Source organism: Salvelinus fontinalis, chromosome 24 (assembly GCF_029448725.1).
Source record: "Salvelinus fontinalis isolate EN_2023a chromosome 24, ASM2944872v1, whole genome shotgun sequence".
Classification (NCBI taxonomy): domain Eukaryota; kingdom Metazoa; phylum Chordata; class Actinopteri; order Salmoniformes; family Salmonidae; genus Salvelinus; species Salvelinus fontinalis.
Window position 1 is genome coordinate 35,617,126 of NC_074688.1, and position 15,919 is coordinate 35,633,044.

At 42.0% G+C, this 15,919-nt stretch overlaps 1 protein-coding gene across 5 annotated transcripts in view; it reads left to right on the forward strand.

Annotated features, from left to right (window-relative positions):
* LOC129822365 (protocadherin Fat 3-like) overlaps positions 1-15,919 on the forward strand; it is a 381,150-nt gene that overhangs the window by 50,649 nt on the left and 314,582 nt on the right. The gene's annotated exons all lie outside the window — the stretch shown is intronic.

The window sequence follows — 15,919 nt, forward strand, 5'->3', positions numbered from 1 at the left end:
TCTCTCGTTCACCTCTCTGGCTCTCTCTTTCTCTCGTTCACCTCTCTGACTCTCTCTTTCCCTCGTTCTCTTATCTGACTCTTGATCTCGTTCACCTCTCTGGCTCTCTCTTTCTCTTGTTCTCTTATCTGACTCTTGATCTCGTTCACCTCTCTGGCTCTCTCTTTCTCTCGTTCACCTCTCTGACTCTCTCTTTCCCTCGTTCTCTTATCTGACTCTTGATCTCGTTCACCTCTCTGGCTCTCTCTTTCTCTTGTTCTCTTATCTGACTCTTGATCTCGTTCACCTCTCTGGCTCTCTCTTTCTCTTGTTCACCTCTCTGACTCTCTTTCTCTCGTTCACCTCTCTGGCTCTCTCTTTCTCTCGTTCACCTCTCTGACTCTCTTTCTTATACTTCCACCTATCCATTCAGGTCTACACAAACTGCCAAGCCATAGGGGATATTTGGGTCAATTTGAAATTGGGCTGCTGTCTCTCTCCCCTCACTCACACAGTGACGGTTCACTGTAGTCAGCCCCATGGCAGCACCAGTCAGCCATCCTGATCCTTCAGAGTATCTCCTCTTACACAATGCTCTTCACATTAGGCAGCTCACCCACTGTGAAACACAAAAATAACCACGGTGCTAAGTGCTGCCTTTACACAAAGAGCATCGCATTGAAATGCGGATGTCTTCTGTTCTCTTCTGTTCTGAGGACCTATGTGTTGTGTCGTGTCGCGTTAGAGTGGGGTTTGTTTTCCAAGAGAGCCTGGCTGTTTTCGCCTGTTGCCTGTGTGTGTGTGTGTGTGTGTGTGTGTGTGTGTGTGTGTGTGTGTGTGTGCGTGCGTGCGTGCGTGCGTGCGTGTGTGCGTGCGTGCGTGTGTGTGTGCCATTCTTGATTGTGACTCAATCTCATCTCAGTTTATACAGGGCTGAGTACTAACTTCACTGACAGCTGCACTCATACGACATATGCCCACAGGGCAACAACTCAAGCCTTTAGCATTCCTATACCCTATGGGTATGTGTGGGCTTATGTGGGAGGGTGTGGCTGTGTGTGTGCTTGTGTCTATGTGTGTGTGTGTGTGTGTCTACACGCATACATGCAAATGTGTATGAAAGCGAGGGTCTCTCTGTGTGTCGGGGGAGGGGTGTGGTTGGAGCCAGTGAAGTGTCTGTAAAGACATGCATTATTCAGTGTAGAGTGTTATTCTGAGTGAGATGTAGACTACTGTATCTCTCTCGACCAAGTAGGACAGCAATCAGCCTGATCTCTTATGAACTATAACTCTGCAGCGGTCGATAGCTGTTAGCATGCTAATCCTGCTCCCGTTATTGATATCCACACTGCCTTTTTTTCTCAGGGGTGTGTGTGTGTCTGTGTCTGTGTGTGTCTGAGTAGGTGAGTATATGATTGCTCTGTAGATAAGCAATACGGTTTGTGGGGTGTCTGTGTCTGTGTGTGTGTGCCTGTTTGCCTTTCATTGTGTGTGTGTGCGTGCGTGTGCATGCGTTCTTGTGTGTGTGTTTTCCCTAGACTGATATCCAAACTGCTTTATATCTCAGACGTCAAACAGAGAGCGGAGCGTTGAACTCCCAGCAGGCATTATTCGTTGAATTAGATAACACACACAAGATGCAAATGGGCCACGAAACCCTCCATATTCCATACAACACCGTCTCAATCTCAACCTAAAAATATTAGCCTACAAGTCTCTCTCTGGCCTGTGGAAAATGACATAAAAACGTAATGTTGGTTCCTGCCTCCAAGGATGGTATTGTACTCTATCCAGCAGACTATTGTCCTGTAATGGAGTTAGTATCTGACTCTGTACTCTACTTTGTATTAATCCTATGTTGGTTATTATCAAGAGGGCTAGCAGCGGTTGCCATGGTGTTATTTATTGCCAGTGATGTTAATCAAAAGACGTATGTGATCCGACACTACATCTCAGCCCCTCCCGTCTTACTTCCCTGAGGCGGTGGGAGGGGGGGGGGGGGGGGGGTGCAATTGGCATGCTGGCTGCAGGAATGTCCACCAGAGCTGTTGCCAGATAATTGTATGTTAATTTCTCTGCTATAAGCTGCCTCCAACGTCGTTTTAGAGAATTTGGTAGTACCTCCAAACGGCCTCACAACCGTAGACCACATTTATGGCGTCGTGTGTAGGCGAGCGGTTTGCTGATGTCAACGTTGTGAACAGAATGCCCTATGGTGGCAGTGGGGTTATGGTATGGGCAGGCATAAGCTACGGACAACGAACACAATTGCATTTTATTGATGGCAATTTGAATGCACAGAGATACCTTGATGAGATCCTGAGGCCCACTGTCGTGCCATTAAACCGCTGCCATCACCTCATGTTTCAGCATGATAAAGCACAGTCCTATGTTGCAAAGATCTGTACACAAGTCCTGGGATCTGAAAATGCCCCAGTTCTTCCATGGCCTGCATACTCACCAGACAAGTCACCCATTGAGCATGTTTGGGATGCTCTGCATCGACGTTCTACAACAGCGTATTCCACTTCCTGCCAATATCCAGCAACTTCACACAGCCATTGAAGAGGAGTGGGAAAACATTCCACAGGCCACAATCAACAACCTGATCAACTCTATGCGAAGGAGATGTGTCACGCTGCATGAGGCAAATGATGGTCACACCAGATACTGACTGGATTTCTGATCCAAGGTATCTGTGACCAACAGATGCATATCTGTATTCTATAGATTAGAGTTTAATGATTAGAGTTTAATGAATGTATTTACATTCATTGATTTCCTTGAATGAACTGTAACTCAGTAAAATCTTCAAAATTGTTCCATGTTGCATTTATATATTTGTTCAGCAGAGTTCATTTTCATTTCTTCATAGTATGTCAACTAGAGGTCGACCGATTAATCGGAATGGCCGATTAATTAGGGCCGATATCAAGTTTTCATAACAATCAGAAATAGGTATATTTGGACACCGATTTGGCAGAATCTTTTTTTTTTTTTTTTTTTTTACACCTTTATTTAACCTCTACCGAGCACCTACCCCGGGTCCGGGAGCACCCCCCACCCCCCCCCCCCCACACTGATTAGCATCGCTAGCATAGCGTCACAATTAAATAGTAGCATCTAAATATCATTAAATCACAAGTCGAAGACACCTAATGAAAGATACAGATCCTGTGAATAAAGCCACCATTTCAGATTTTTAAAATGTTTTACAGGGAAGACACAATATGTAAATCTATTAGCTAAACACGTTAGCAAAAATCACAATTTTTCTTGTCCACCATTTTCTCTCAACACCAGTAGCTATCACCAATTCGGCTAAACTAAGAAATTGATAGCCACTAACCAAGAAAAACCTCCTCAGATGACAGTCTGATAACATATTTATGGTATAGAATAGGTTTTGTTAGAAAAATGTGCATATTTCAGGTAGATGTCATAGGTTACAATTGCACCCACCGTCACAAATGGACTAGAATAACTACATAGAGCATACAATCTTACAACCTTACGGTTACCTAGTCCAACGCTCTAACCACCTGCTTTACATTGCACTCCACCAGGAGCCTGCCAGTTACGCGAATGCAGTAAGAAGCCAAGGTAAGTTGCTAGCTAGCATTAAACTTGTCTTATAAAAAACAATCAATCAAACAATCATAATCACTAGTTAACTACACATGGTTGATGATATTACTAGTTTATCTAGCATGTCCTGCGTTGCATATAATCGATGCGGTGCGTATTCGCGAAAGAGGACTGTCGTTGCTCCAACGTGTACCTAACCATAAACATCAATTCCTTTCTTAAAATCAATACACAACAGTATATATTTTTAAACCTGCATATTTAGCTAAAAGAAATCCAGGTTAGCAGGCAATATTAACCAGGTGAAATTGTGTCACTTCTCTTGCGTTCATTGCACGCAGAGTCAGGGTATATGCAACAGTTTGTGCCGCCTGGCTCGTTGCGAACTAATTTGCCAGAATTTTACGTAATTATGACATAACATTGAAGGTTGTGCAATGTAACAGGAATATTTAGACTTATGGATGCCACCCGTTAGATAAAATACGGAACGGTTCCGTGTTTCACTGAAAGAATAAACGTTTTGTTTTCGAAATGATAGTTTCCAGATTCAACCATATTAATCACCAAATGCTCGTTTTTCTGTTGGTTATTATGTTATAATTAAGTCGATGATTTGATATTTGATAGAGCAGTCTGACTGAGCGATGGTAGGCACCAGCAGGCTTGTACGCATTCATTCAAACAGCACTTTCGTGCGTTTTGCCAGCAACTCTTCACAATGCTTCAAGCATTGAGCTGTTTATGACTTCAAGCCTATCAACTCCCGAGATTAGGCTGGTGTAACCGATGTGAAATGGCTAGCTAGTTAGCGGGGTGCACGCTAATAGCGTTTCAATCGGTGACGTCACTCGCTCTGAGACTTGGAGTAGTTGTTCCCCTTGCTCTGCAAGGGCTGCGGCTTTTGTGGAGCGATGGGTAACGATGCTTCGAGGGTGGCTGTTGTCGATGTGTTCCTGGTTCGAGCCCAGGTAGGGGCGAGGAGAGGGACGGAAGCTATACTGTTACACTGGCAATACTAAAGTGCCTATAAGAACATCCAATAGTCAAAGGTATATGAAATACAAATGGTATAGAGAGAAATAGCCCTATAATTCCTATAATAAGTACATCCTAAAACTTCTTACCTGGGAAAATTGAAGACTCATGTTAAAAGGAACCACCAGCTTTCATATGTTCTCATGTTCTGAGAAAGGAACTTAAACGTTAGCTTTTTTACATGGCACATATTGCACTTTTACTTTCTTCTCCAACACTGTGTTTTTGCATTGTTTAACTTCTTGCCGCACGGATCCCTTTAGCGGGATCATTTTCGGAAACAACCGCTGAATTGCAGAGCGCCAAATTAAAAGAAAATACTGCAAATATTTATAATCATGAAATCACAAGTGAAATATACCAAAACACAGTTTAGCTTGTTGTTAATTTTGAAAATATGCGTCACAGCGAAAGCAATCCAAGCGTTTGTGAGTTTATCAATCACTAGATAAAACAGTAAGAACGGCTAGCCCCAAATTAGCTTGGTCACGAAAGTCAAAAAAGCAATAAAATGAATCGCTTACCTTTGATAATCTTCGGATGTTTGCACTCACGAGACTCCCAGTTACACAATTTTTGTTCGATAAAGATTAGTTTTATAACCAAAACCCGCCATTTGGTTTGCGCGTTATGTTCAGAACCTGAGGATTGATTTTTTATAATCAATCCTCAGGTTGTTTTTAACATACATAATCAATCATATTTCAACCGGATGGTAACCTATTAAATACTACAGAGAAAGAAAATGTTGAGCTACATCTCTCGCGCGCAGGAACTAATCAAAGGACACCTGATGCCTTTTGAAAAATCTCGCTCATTTTTCAAAATAAATGCTTGAAACTATGTCTAAAGCCTGGTCACAGCCTGAGGAAGCCATTGGAAAAGGAATCTGGTTGATACCCCTTTAAATGGAGGAGGGGCAGGCAACGGAACAGGGATTTTTCCAAATAAAAGGCACTTCCGGGTTGGATTTCCTCAGGTTTTTGCCTGCAAAATCAGTTATGTTATACTCACAGACCATATTTTGACAGTTTTGGAAACTTTAGAGTGTTTTCTATCCTAATATGTCAATTATATGCATATTCTAGCATCTGGACCTGAGAAATAGTCAGTTTACCTTGGGAACGTTATTTTTCCAAACATAAAAATAAATAATGTTTCCTTACTTATTTGAGGCTAAATGGATTTTATTGATGTATTATATTAAGTTAAAATAAGTGTTCATTCAGTATTGTTGTAATTGTCATTATTACAAATACATTTTAAAAATCGTCCGATTAATCGGTATCGGCTTTTTTTGGTCCTTGTCACGTTTGTTGTAATGAATAGACCAAGGTGTTCATTCAGTATTATTGTAATTGTCATTATTACAAATACATTTTAAAAAATCGTCCGATTAATCGGTATCGGCTTTTTTTTGGTCCTTGTCACGTTTGTGAGTAGAGTTCCACATATTTTGAATAAACCGAAACTCAGCAAAACAAAACAAAAAAGCACAAAAACGAAACGTGAATCTACAGTTGTGCACTCAGGCAACTAAATCTAGACAAGATCCCACGAATAACCATGGGGAATTGGCTACCTAAATATGATCCCCAATCAGAGACAACGATAAACAGCTGCCTCTGATTGGGAACCACCATAGAAATACAAAACACCTAGATGACCCAACCAAGTCACTATCACGCCCCAACGAACACAGAGAATAGACATCTTACTATGGTCAGGGTGTGACAGTCCTCCAATAATCGGTATCGGTATCGGCATTGAAAAATCATAATCGGTCGACCTCTAATGTCAACTCTAAATAAATTATTTTCCCTCTACATTGACTGAACAGCGTTTAAATAACAGATTACAGCTCAACAATGTTGCGTCTTCACTCTAAAAATACTGTTTACAGTCTTACCGCATTCTTTCAGTCAATCTGTTCTCCCCAGCATGTACTTCTAACACCAGATTATCCCGCTCTCTCCTCCATTCTCACATGACGCTTACAGCTTTGATTCCAATGCTCCGGGAGTATTTATGAATTATTAAAGGCACATTGTTTATGAGCCATAGCTACATCAGAAAGACATGCTAATAGCCCATTTCTCTATTTTTAAGTCCTTTGTCTCCTGTCAGAAGATAGAAGAATGATTGAGTTGGATATTTAGACCAGTGGTTCCCAATCTTTTTTGCTTACTTTACCACCAACTGAATTTTGCTCTGCCTGAAGTAACCCTGAAGTACCCCTCATGCGGATTTTAACAATAGGTCTGTGGTCTCATGAGTCTTCTCAAGTACCCCCTGTTGATAGGCCAAGTACTCCCAGGGGTCCTAGTACCCCTGGTTGGGAACAACTGGTTCAGACATCCCCTGTGAAGCTAAGATGATAGTAGGCCAATCATTGAACATGTATGGAAGTTTATAAATGTAGAATTATTAAAGCATCATCCTGATAGATTGAGGTCTTTTTATGAGCAGGCTTCTAAAACATAAGAAAGCAGTGTTTCTCCTGCATTAATTTATCAGCTGCAAGCAAACAACATGAAAAGCATCCTAGTGAAAACACTGGAAAGGTTTATTAACGTATGTATTTATGGATCTGATGGCCTTCTGTAGCTAAATTATTCTAGTGTTGTTGACAAGGACATCCCATGGGGTTCCTCTCTGTTACTCCCGTATTTCTCTCTCTCTCTCTCTCTCTCTCTCTCTCTCTCTCTCTCTCTCTCTCTCTCTCTCTCTCTCTCTCTCTCTCTCTCTCTCTCTCCCTCTCTCACTCTCACTCTCACTCTCACTCTCACTCTCACTCTCACTCACACAGATCCCTGATTCTCATCACAGTAATCTCTGCCCCTCTGTTCAGCTGAACATCAGCATGTGTGTGTTCAGTTAGTATGCTACATTAGCATTTGAATTGCCCCGGATGCCATTGAGATGCAGTTGCTATTGACAGCCAGCTGCTTTGTATCTGACTGGTCATTCTAGACTAGAGGCTGCTAGCTGGTCGGCATTAACTCACTTTATGTTGCTACTCTCTGCTTTCTATGCCTGGGGATAGGAGGGCATAGGCTGCTAACTCTGTATCGGGCAGCTTGACGCTAACTGGTTTGACGTGACTACTGGTAGGCATTTCAATTGGCCTAGTAGCCTATAGTTACAGTAAGACCTTGATTGGCGGTAGCAGCAGCTCTTGTTTCTGTTTCCTCCCGGCCATTTCAGTTTCAACAGAACATATGATTTGTTTGTGTGTCGATGCCAACACCACACAGCCAATCAAATAGGAGCAGTCATGTTTTATTAGATCACAGTATACATAATGAAGTCAGAGAGCATTACTGCATTGTGATCCAGGACTGGGTAGATACGTGCAGACAGCTGATATACACTGAGTGGACAAAACATTAGGAACACCATGACATATGGTTGACCAGGTGAAAACTATGATCCCTTATTGATGTCACGTGTTAAATCCACTTCAATCAGTGTAGATGAAGGGGAGAAGACAGGTTAAGAAGGATTTTTAAACCTTGAGACTAATCTGCAGGTAGCTAACCAACCAGGTTCAATGTTAGCTAGCTAAAATTAGGTTATAACTAGCAATGTAAATGGATCTGAGATAAGAATAATAAGATCATACACGTAACGTTAGCTAGCAAGAAAGCCAGCTAACGTTAGCTAGCTAGCTAAGAGTACACTTTAACTTGAAATAAATAGGACTTTCTGTCAAAATTAGAAACGTGTAATATATGAAAATGTATCTAGCAAGACTATCTTACCAGTGCTCTGAAATCGGAGTAGATAGTCAGAGTGAATTTACCAGCTACGTCTATCAACAGTTTTCGCAGTGACATTCTATTTAAATGGATACTACCATAGTGGATTATTTTGTTAAGACATGTAGTTAGCTAGCTAAACGATGAACCATATTCCCAACTCATGACGTTACTACCCTGCATGAATCTGCAAGTAGCTAACTGACAAGCTTCAATGTTAGCTAGCCAACATTAGGCTATACCGATCAAAGCAAATGGCTCTGAAATATGAATAATAAGATCATACACGTAACGATAGCTAGCGAGCCAGCCAGCTAATGTTAGCTAGCTAGCTAACAGTACACTTTAACTTGAAATGTAAACAACTTTCTGTTGAAATTAGAAACGTGTAATATCTGAACATTTTGCTAGCAAGACTAGCTTACCCATGTACATCATGGATGGACACTTCTCCTTGTCATGGATGCAATGGTTGCCCTTATTTTGAAGATGTAATCCGGAGACAGGTGTTTTCTCCATCTCCTTAGCTATCATACTCTAATTCCACTGATTTCAAAAGTCAGTCCTCCAGTAAGTGTAGAGGAACAGTTATGCAGTTTAACTATGCAATATATATATTTTAAAGCCGCATTAGACAGGATTACCTACACATACTGACCAGCTCAAATAGTCAGAAGCATGCTATAACTCATCTCTCTGCATGCCCAGCCCACTCATTATATCAGCCAATCAGGATGGATGCTGACTTTTTCTGTGGCTAAACCAACTAGGCTCGTAATTTAACAATATCTATTCATATTTACAGATTGCATACACGTTTGTTATTAAGGCACATGAAAGTTCACATGTTCCAGAATGTATTTCTGCCAAAATAAACAGTTTTTGATAAAAAAAGAAAAATTACGTTCATATGGCTGTCCTGTGAAGTAGTGACTTGCGACATACGGCTATTTTCCTGAAACGAGTCACGTTTTTGAAGACACTCTTATCCAGAGCGATTTACGGAAGCAATTAGGGTTTAGTGCCTTGCTTAAGGGCACATTGATAGATTTTTCACATAGTCAGATTTCAGTTACTGGCCCAACGCTCTTATCCGCTAGGCTACCTGCCACCCCTAGTTTAACTTGCTATCTAAGTAAGTGGCTAAATGAATAAGTTGACGGGGCATCATATTGTGTTAGCTTTCTGCCGTGTTTGAGAAGGCAGAGCCCTTTGGATGAGTTATTTGTGCAGCTGCCACTGCAATCTTGATTTCCTTGCATTTTTTTCTCCTTTCTGTTCCCGGCCTGTCTGCTCCTAGCCCCTCTTCTCCAAGCAGAGCAGGCAGGCCCATTTCATTTTTACTTTTATTTAACTAGGCAAGTCAGTTCAGAACAAGTTCTTATTTTCAATGATGGCTTAGGAGCAGTGGGTTAACTGTTCAGAGGCAGAACGACAGATTTTTACCTTGTTAGCTCAGGGATTTGATCTTGCAACCTTTTGGTTACTAGTCCAACGCTCTAACCACTAGGCAACCTGCCGCTACCATTGCCCCAGCAACTAAGACTCCACACAGACACAGCGTGTAGACATGCTGCTGGAGAACTAGTACTGAATGCGTCAAAATGTTGTTCATTTGCAAAATGTCTCTCATTCACATTTGCTTGTAAATGTCCAAACTCACCAAAAATGAAATTCGGTAGCACCTACCTATATATGTATAACTTTATGAGCTGGAATGCCTATTTTTGCAATTGGTTTATTTTAGTTTGTGCTCGTTATTATATTTAGCTAGCAACCTCCATGGAAATTCGCTATTACTTGCACACATTTTGTTAGCATTCTGGTAATAGACGCCCAATGGGCTTTTTTGCGTTGCCTTTTGTACTAAACCAGTAATGCCGTTTATCCCGGGGCGAGAGAAGGACGGTATGATGATATGAAAATCTAGATACCGCCCAACCCTTTTCCATGCTTGACGAATTGAAGCGGTTCTAAAATAGGGGGGTGGGGGGTGCAACTTAATATTAGTAAGGTGTTCTTAATATTTTGTACACTAAATGCATTGATTGTGTCCCTTCACCTTAACTACACACACATACATTACAAACCATTTTTCTTTACTGTGGCAAAGGTCTATCACCTCTCATACACACGTACTGTACACACACACACATACGTGCGTGTCAGAAGGCCCTGACGGCAATGAGTGTCCGTCATGATTTATAAAGCTGGCTGACATTTTGGAATGTCAGCAGTAAAGATTTATTCCTAATTAGGTGGGAGCTGCACTCTTGACCTGCTGCCGAGGTGTGTGTGTGTGTGTTTGTGTGTGTTCGTGTGTGTAGCAGGTTGGTGGTGGCAGCTGGAGATTGGATAGGTTTATATTGCTGTGTTTTCTCCCTTGCCTGACATTTCAACAACACACGCATGCACACAAACACAATCGTAGGCTCGTACAGACACTCGTACCCACGCACAAACACACACACACCCTATTATTCAGTAGTGATTGGATGGCTCAATATCTCAGCATTTCCTAACAGTGGCTCTGGGAGAGACAACAAAACACAGGGTGCAATATGAGGTTTGCCATAAGTTTCATGATAAACTTTGATTTGTTCAACTTTTTAAAGGTCAATGTTGGAGATGCAATAATAATCAGGTAGAATTTCTGAGTTTATCTTTCCAAGGATATTCTGGTCTGTGTGTCCTTAGTCATGTCTAGTAGATAGCCTGGTCTGTGTGTCCTTAGTCATGTCTAGTAGATAGCCTGGTCTGTGTGTCCTTAGTCATGTCTAGTAGATCGCCTGGTCTGTGTGTCCTTAGTCATGTCTAGTAGATCGCCTGGTCTGTGTGTCCTTAGTCATGTCTAGTAGATAGCCTGGTCTGTGTGTCCTTAGTCATGTCTAGTAGATAGCCTCTGTGTGTCCTTAGTCATGTCTAGTAGATCGCCTGGTCTGTGTGTCCTTAGTCATGTCTAGTAGATAGCCTGGTCTGTGTGTCCTTAGTCATGTCTAGTAGATAGCCTCTGTGTGTCCTTAGTCATGTCTAGTAGATAGCCTCTGTGTGTCCTTAGTCATGTCTAGTAGATCGCCTGGTCTGTGTGTCCTTAGTCATGTCTAGTAGATAGCCTGGTCTGTGTGTCCTTAGTCATGTCTAGTAGATAGCCTGGTCTGTGTGTCCTTAGTCATGTCTAGTAGATAGCCTCTGTGTGTCCTTAGTCATGTCTAGTAGATCGCCTGGTTTGTGTGTCCTTAGTCATGTCTAGTAGATCGCCTGGTCTGTGTGTCCTTAGTCATGTCTAGTAGATAGCCTGGTCTGTGTGTCCTTAGTCATGTCTAGTAGATAGCCTGGTCTGTGTGTCCTGAGTCATGTCTAGTAGATAGCCTCTGTGTGTCCTTAGTCATGTCTAGTAGATAGGCCTGGTCTGTGTGTCCTTAGTCATGTCTAGTAGATCGCCTGGTCTGTGTGTCCTGAGTCATGTCTAGTAGATAGCCTCTGTGTGTCCTTGGTCATGTCTAGTAGATAGCCTGGTCTGTGTGTCCTTAGTCATGTCTAGTAGATAGCCTGGTCTGTGTGTCCTGAGTCATGTCTAGTAGATCGCCTGGTCTGTGTGTCCTTAGTCATGTCTAGTAGATCGCCTGGTCTGTGTGTCCTTAGTCATGTCTAGTAGATAGCCTGGTCTGTGTGTCCTTAGTCATGTCTAGTAGATAGCCTCTGTGTGTCCTTAGTCATGTCTAGTAGATAGCCTGGTCTGTGTGTCCTTAGTCATGTCTAGTAGATAGCCTCTGTGTGTCCTTAGTCATGTCTAGTAGATCGCCTGGTCTGTGTGTCCTTAGTCATGATCGCCTGGTCTGTGTGTCCTTAGTCATGTCTAGTAGATAGCCTCTGTGTGTCCTTAGTCATGTCTAGTAGATAGCCTGGTCTGTGTGTCCTTAGTCATGATCGCCTGGTCTGTGTGTCCTTAGTCATGTCTAGTAGATAGCTTGGTCTGTGTGTCCTTAGTCATGTCTAGTAGATAGCTTGGTCTGTGTGTCCTTAGTCATGTCTAGTAGATAGCTTGGTCTGTGTGTCCTTAGTCATGTCTAGTAGATAGCTTGGTCTGTGTGTCCTTAGTCATGTCTAGTAGATAGCCTGGTCTGTGTGTCCTTAGTCATGTCTAGTAGATAACCTGGTCTGTGTGTCCTTAGTCATGTCTAGTAGATAGCCTGGTCTGTGTGTCCTTAGTCATGTCTAGTAGATAGCCTGGTCTGTGTGTCCTTAGTCATGTTTAGTAGATAGCTTGGTCTGTGTGTCCTTAGTCATGTCTAGTAGATAGCTTGGTCTGTGTGTCTTTAGTCATGTCTAGTAGATAGCTTGGTCTGTGTGTCCTTAGTCATGTCTAGTAGATAGCTTGGTCTGTGTGTCCTTAGTCATGTCTAGTAGATAGCTTGGTCTGTGTGTCCTTAGTCATGTCTAGTAGATAGCTTGGTCTGTGTGTCCTTAGTCATGTCTAGTAGATAGCTTGGTCTGTGTGTCCTTAGTCATGTCTAGTAGATAGCTTGGTCTGTGTGTCCTTAGTCATGTCTAGTAGATAGCTTGGTCTGTGTGTCCTTAGTCATGTCTAGTAGATAGCTTGGTCTGTGTGTCCTTAGTCATGTCTAGTAGATAGCTTGGTCTGTGTGTCCTTAGTCATGTCTAGTAGATAGCCTGGTCTGTGTGTCCTTAGTCATGTCTAGTAGATAGCCTGGTCTGTGTGTCCTTAGTCATGTCTAGTAGATAGCCTGGTCTGTGTGTCCTTAGTCATGTCTAGTAGATAGCCTGGTCTGTGTGTCCTTAGTCATGTTTAGTAGATAGCTTGGTCTGTGTGTCCTTAGTCATGTCTAGTAGATAGCTTGGTCTGTGTGTCCTTAGTCATGTCTAGTAGATAGCTTGGTCTGTGTGTCCTTAGTCATGTCTAGTAGATAGCTTGGTCTGTGTGTCCTTAGTCATATCTAGTAGATAGCTTGGTCTGTGTGTCCTGAGTCATGTCTAGTAGATAGCTTGGTCTGTGTGTCCTTAGTCATGTCTAGTAGATAGCTTGGTCTGTGTGTCCTTAGTCATGTCTAGTAGATAGCTTGGTCTGTGTGTCCTGAGTCATGTCTAGTAGACATTGGTATTACATGAATTACAGTGGACTGACTGCATGGAGCTGTGGAGCCAGAACTACTGCATGGTATCCCAATCCACTCAGTACAGCTCGTCTTTCTCTGTCTGTTCTGTCTGCCTCTCTCTCTCTCCCTCTCTCTCTCTTTCTGTCTCTTTCTGCCTCGCTCGCTCTCTTTCTCTCTATCTCTTTCTGCCTCTCTCTCTCTTTCTGTCTCTTTCTGCCTCGCTCGCTCCCTTTCTCTCTATCTCTTTCTGCCTCTCTCTCTCTTTCTGTCTCTTTCTGCCTCTCTCTCTTTCTCTCTATCTCTTTCTGCCTCTCTCTCTCTTTCTGTCTCTTTCTGCCTCTCTCTCTCTCTTTCTGCCTCTCTCTCTCTCTTTCTCTCTATCTCTTTCTGCCTCTCTCTATCTTTCTGTCTCTTTCTGCCTCTCTCTCTCTCTTTCTCTCTTACTCAATTCAATTTTAATTCAAGGGGCTTTATTGGTATGGGAAACATATGTTAACTGTAAGTCCTGTCGTTCTCCTCTTCCTCGGACGAGGAGAGGAGAGAAGGATCATCAGACCAAAATGCAGCATTAGGGAAATAAGCCATCTCTTTATTATTAACACGACGATGGCAACACGAAAAAACAAAACACTTTCAAAATACAAAACAAGAAAACGACGTAGACGAAAAAACCTGAACATGAACTTACTTAACTAAAACGTAAAACTCACGGACAGGAACAGACTACATCGAAACGAAACGAACAACCGAACAGTCCCGTATGGTGCAAGACATAACACAGATACGGAAGACAATCACCCACAAACAAACAGTGAGAACACCCTACCTAAATATGACTCTTAATTAGAGGAAAACGCAAACCACCTGCCTCTAATTAAGAGCCATACCAGGCAACCCAAAACCAACATAGAAACAGAAAACATAGACTGCCCACCCAAAACACACGCCCTGACCATAAACACATACAAAAACAACAGAAAACAGGTCAGGACCGTTACATTAACATTGCCAAAGCAAGTGAAATAGATAATAAACAAAAGTGAAATAAACAATAAAAAATGAACAGTAAACATTACACACATTTCAAATGTCATATTACGTCTATATTCAGTGTTGTAACGATGTGCAAATAGTTAAAGTAAAAAAGGGAAAATAAATAAACATAAATATGGGTTGTATTTTCAATAGTGTTTGTTTCTTTACTGGTTGCCCTTCTCTTGTGGCAGCAGGTCACAAATGTTGCTGCTATGAATGCACACTGTTGATATGGGAGTTTATCAAAATTGGATTTGTTTTTCGAATTCTTTGTGGGTCTGTGTAATCTGAGGGAAATATGTGTCTCTGATATGGTCATACATTTGGCAGGAGGTTAGGAAGTGCAGCTCAGTTTCCACCTCATTTTGTGGGCAGTGTGCACATAGCCTGTTTTCTCTTGAGAGCCAGGTCTGCCTACCGAGTCTGAGCATAGTCAAAGCTTTCCTTATTTCTGGGTCACAGTGGTCAGGTATTCTGCTGCTATGTACTCTCTGTTTGGGCCAAATAGCATTCTAGTTTTCTCCGTTTTTTGTTAATTCTTTCCAATATGTCAAGTAATTATCTTTTTGTTTTCTTAAGATTTTGTTGGGTCTAATCGTGTTGCTGTCCTGGGGCTCTGTGGGTTCTGTTTGTGTTTGTGAACAGAGACCAAAGACCAGCTTGCTTAGGGTACTCTTCTCCAGGTCCATCTCTCTGTAGTTGATGGCTTTGTTATGGAAGGTTTGGGAATCGCTTCCTTTCAGTTGGCTGTAGAATTGAACTTTTCATAATTAGAGTGTATTGGCCTAGTTCTCCTCTGCATGCGTTATTTGGTGTTTTACGTTGTACACGGAGGATATTTTAGCAGAATTCTGCATACACTCTCTCTCAATTCGATTAAATTTGCTTTATTGGCATGACGTAAAAATGTACATATTGCCAAAGCTTACTTTGGATATTTACAGTATGAAAATAATAAGAATCAAAATTGTCAATGGGACAACAGTAACAACAATAACCAAGGGTCAAAATAACCATACATTCAACAATAACAATAAACATACAGTAGAGTACATGTGCAGGTTGATTGGTCTGTCAGACACTGTCCCTCATCTTATGGCAGGCAGCAATGTAGTGCGCTGCCAACCCACAGCTCTCTGCGTCCTCCCCCAACAGGACGGGTAGCCTACTCTCATCAGAGAGGACTTTGAATTATTGAATAAGGGTTTCAAATTTGTGGAAATGACACTCTCTAATTGTTTTATATTTTTGAAATTTTGTCAGGAAATGCAGCTCTGTCTCAGGTTCTGCTGTTGTGCAGTGGTTGCACAGCCTTTAAAGGGAGCCAGGTTTTCCTGTGTCTACCCTTGTAAATGGCAAGGCTGTGCTCACTGAGCCTGTACTTTGTCAAGGTTTTGATCAGTA